Source organism: Selaginella moellendorffii, unplaced genomic scaffold, assembly GCF_000143415.4.
Source record: "Selaginella moellendorffii unplaced genomic scaffold, v1.0 SELMOscaffold_18, whole genome shotgun sequence".
In the NCBI taxonomy this organism is placed as follows: Eukaryota; Viridiplantae; Streptophyta; class Lycopodiopsida; order Selaginellales; family Selaginellaceae; genus Selaginella; species Selaginella moellendorffii.
This window is the reverse complement of record NW_003314279.1, coordinates 1,405,055-1,409,166: the sequence shown is the minus strand read 5'-3', so window position 1 is coordinate 1,409,166 and position 4,112 is coordinate 1,405,055. Positions and strand designations below refer to the sequence as shown.

Genomic DNA, 4,112 nt, shown 5'->3' with positions numbered 1-4,112 from the left:
GTTTTGTATTTACACATTTAGTAGCATATGAATGTACGCTTATGTGCTTTGTATGTGGCCATCATGTATAGTAGGTATTTGGTGTTTATTTCCAAAGGTAAGAACCTTATCATTATCAATTCTGTATTCTCAGTAAGATTTGCCTTTAAAGTCACGACCTTGTAACCTTTCTAATTGCCTTAGTGTATCTCATCATAACCAATGCCATCTGTCTAATTATAATTACCGGTATCTACGTTCTCTATCTTATTATCAGTATTCATTATAACAGTTGGTTTATACCACTTAGTTTAGTCCTTTCTGTTAAAATGTTGTAATCTCCCGTATACTTTATCCCAAAAGAATCTTTCAAATAATCTGGTAGACGTTGTGGTGAGCGGATCCCGGAGGGAGAGGTGTCTCGGGAACAGCCAGCATGCCAGTGCTTTTCAATTCTTGCGTGGCCTGGGTTATCAGGCTCCAAGCAAAAGAAGACGAACTTGGGATTGGAAAGTATGACAACATTTTGGCATGGCCCTCAAGACCAAAGTATGATCTATTTAGGAGGCTCCCAACGGTGTCAAGAAGTCCCAGCAGGAGTGATTTCCAAGTTGTTTGGTTTGATATAGTAATATTAAGATATTTTTCAGCTTTTGTATTTATTAATTTGATAAAGACAGAAATAACATTTTTCTTAAACCGCTTTTATCGTTCCTTTTTTTTTTTCTTGACGAATGCGCAAACGTTTTCTTTTGTTTTTGTGGTTTTCTTCCATTCACTATGCCTTCGTTTGATTGATCCACGCTGAATTCTTGCAAACGTTTTCCTTTTGTTTGTGGTTCTCTTCCATGCACCATGCCTTCGTTTGATTGATCCACGCTAAATTCATGCAAACGTTTTCCTTTTCTTTGTGGCTGTAGTTTTTTGTGATACTAGTTTTCAATCTTTCCAGGCTAAGGTGTGGATCCGCTACAAACGATGAGGGTGACCTTGCATCCGTGAGGAGAGTCCACAAGGCGGACAGGGAGAAGTTGCGAAGGGACAAGCTCAACGAGCAATTTACCGAGCTCGCCAGTGCATTAGGTGCCGTATCTCGACTCTCGTCTTTCACCATCTTATTTCGTCTCTTTCTTGGTTGCTCCAGATCCAGACAGGCCTAAAAATGACAAAGCAACAATTTTGAGCGATAAACGAGCTACGAGCCGTGGTGAAGCGGCTAAAGAAAGAGCATGCAGCACTTTTGGATGAATCCCGTGACGTAAGTTTTTCTCTTTTACTGGTTCAACTTGTCGACGGACCGGCTTGTTTCTATTTCAGCTGTCACAGGAGAAGAGCGAGCTAAGAGAAGAGAAAGCTTTTCTCAAGTCCGAGACGGACCAACTCAACTCGCAACTCCAACAGAGACTCCGGCTCGCGCTGTCGTGGCCGGTGGATCCCTCTCTCATGCTCGGTGCGTCCGCATTTCCATATCCTCTCCCAGTCCCAGCAGCACCCGCTGCTGCTGGTCCTCCTCCTCTCGTCTCTTCGTCTCCATCACCAGCAGCTCCTCCATCCTTTCAGCCACAACAGCAGCAGCAGCAACAGCAGCCTCAAGCACCACCAACGCAAGGCTCGCAAATTCCACCACCGCCAATTCCTTTCCTTCCTCCCGGTTTGCCTCTTCCGCCGCCTTACGGCATTCATCCTTACGCAATGTTTGCAAACAGGCCGCCAGCCGCTGGTTACTTCCCATACTTTTCTCCTCCTAGCTCCACCGTGGAGAGGCCGTTTGCTCAGTACGCAACTCCAGGAATGAATCCCTTCCGAGGCTACACTGGTCAGGATGGAGCCCCTGCGTTCTTCCCACCGTCTCTAGCAGCCGAAGCTCCTTACAAGCCACTCCAAGTAGCTCCGAAAGCAACCAGGGAGGACAACGGCGAGCGAGGGCCAGAATCCCAGCAGCAATCTTCCGGGTCAAGTCCGCCACCCCAAGTACGTATCAATCGAGAGAAAAGCATCCTCTTGTTTCTTCTCGTTCTTGAATCTAAGAACACTGTTTTTGCAGGTGAAAGCTTCATCACCTCCACTAGTGAAAAGCCTGAGTCCCACAATTCTCGATGGATCTAGCAATTCCAACTGCGTTGCATGACCACTCAAGTGGTAAAAGATATTGAGCATTTTGAATTAGGTAAATCAATCCCACTTGCAAAAGACAGTGTTACACAGACCTGAAAGGAATACCACCTCACGCATAGAAATCCTGCCAGAAATCAAGCCAGAAATCAAGTGCAAGAGGCAATTGGCATATAGGATGAATCCATCTAAACTTCCAAGCAACATTTGTATATGGACTCTTTCTCTTCTCGTGCTCATTTTCTTCCAATCGAATAGAAATCCTTTGATTCCTAGCGATCATGCAACACTGCCACAGTAGACTTATTTGAGCATTTGGACAGAGTCAAAAGTACCACTTAAGTTAAATAACGCAAACGTGGTCAAGTTTTGGTTAAAGATTTGGACTGCTCGAGGTTTTGCCTCAGATCAAAGAGGAAGCCAGGCCTGGAGATGGTGCCACCATTTCCATGTCTCCCATGAGCATTCCCACCACTCTAAACATCGACGGGCGCCTGCTGCCGCTGGCATGCGTGCAGTGGAGAGCCACCAAGAACACGCGCTCCATCTCGTGAATATCTCGCTCGTCGTCCACATCCAGTCGCTTGTCAATCATCTCCAGGAGGTGGCCGCTCTGGAAGACATTCCATGCTTGGTTCGGAAGAAGGATCTTAGACGAAGATATAGAGATCAAAACCACTCACCCGTTCGAGAAGGAAGGAATCGCCATCCGAGAGTGTGAAATCCATGCTTATCCTTCCACTCAAGATCTCCAGGACAAGGATCCCAAACGAGTAGACATCGGCCTTCTCGGTGAACTGGCCGGAGAGAGCGTACTCTAGAGCTAGATAGCCACTGGAAACGATCTCCATGGAAGTTGAAGATTTTGGACATCAAAAAACTTACACTGTTCCTGCGGCTCGTGTGCTGATATAGCTCCGATCTTCCTGGATCAGTCTTGCAAGGCCGAAGTCCGAGATCTTTGCCTCGAGATTGCTTGCTAGAAGGATGTTGAGGGCCTTGATGTCTCTGTGCACGATGGTTGCCTGTGATGTTTCTCCGTGCAAGTATGCCAGACCTTGCGCAACTCCCACACAGATGTTGTATCTGGCTGTCCAATTTAGCTCCAAACCTTTGTCTGGAGAGCCTGCCGAGAGAGAAAGCATGATAACTCTTTCATGGATCTAGCGAAACTTACTAAACAAAGCCTCCGATAGGTTTCCATTCTCGATGAACTCGCAGACGATGAGCTTGTGCTCTTTCTCAGAGCAGAAACCAAAAAGCTTGACAACATTCTTGTGCTGGAGGAGGCAAATCGTAGACACCTCGTTCTCGAAATCCCGCCTTGCCTTGTCTGATAAGTCGGAGCTAGTCAAGTATTTGACGGCAACGAAGTGATTGTCTATAACTCCCTGTGTGTGATCAAAAGTCGAAGAACTTCTCGAAAGAAAGAAACAAAGACTTACCTTGTACACACTCGCAAATCCGCCTCTGCCTACCTGTTGTCATTGTGAAATCCTTTGGTAGCCTCTTGGAGCTCTTCGTACGAGTATTTCCTGGCCTTGGAACCGGGTGGTAGCCAGCTCAACGCTTCCCGGCTAGCTTTACGATTTCTTTTCTTTCGCAAAATCAGCACAACACACAAAATCACCAGTGCCACTCCAACGAGAGACGCTCCTAAGGAGACTGCAATCGTTCGAATCCCTCGCCTCGACTTGGAGCTAAACGAAGGCTGCGAAACAGAGCTGGTACCATTTGGCTGCGGCGTCGATCCATTCGGAGAAGATGGATCTAGTGAGAAAGAAGAAGCATGTAAGAGATTCACATTGTAACTTCCAAAAGCTCGCCTTTGAAAGTGTGTGAGCTCCACACCGCCTTTGGAGTCTTCATGTTGCTGATGGCATAGATCACCATGTTTCTATCACCCTGGACCGCAAACAAGGACGCATTCGTGGAGTTGTTCGTCCCAAACCTCGCCAAGACAGTCCCGTTTCGATCATACACAGCTAGCGTCGCCGTTTTTTCAAGAACAAGCTCGCAGT

At 46.7% G+C, this 4,112-nt stretch overlaps 1 pseudogene; it reads left to right on the top strand.

Annotated features, from left to right (window-relative positions):
- Window positions 1-415: 415 nt before the first annotated feature.
- Window positions 416-2,085, top strand: LOC112346992 (annotated as a pseudogene).
- The last annotated feature ends 2,027 nt before the right edge of the window (window positions 2,086-4,112 follow it).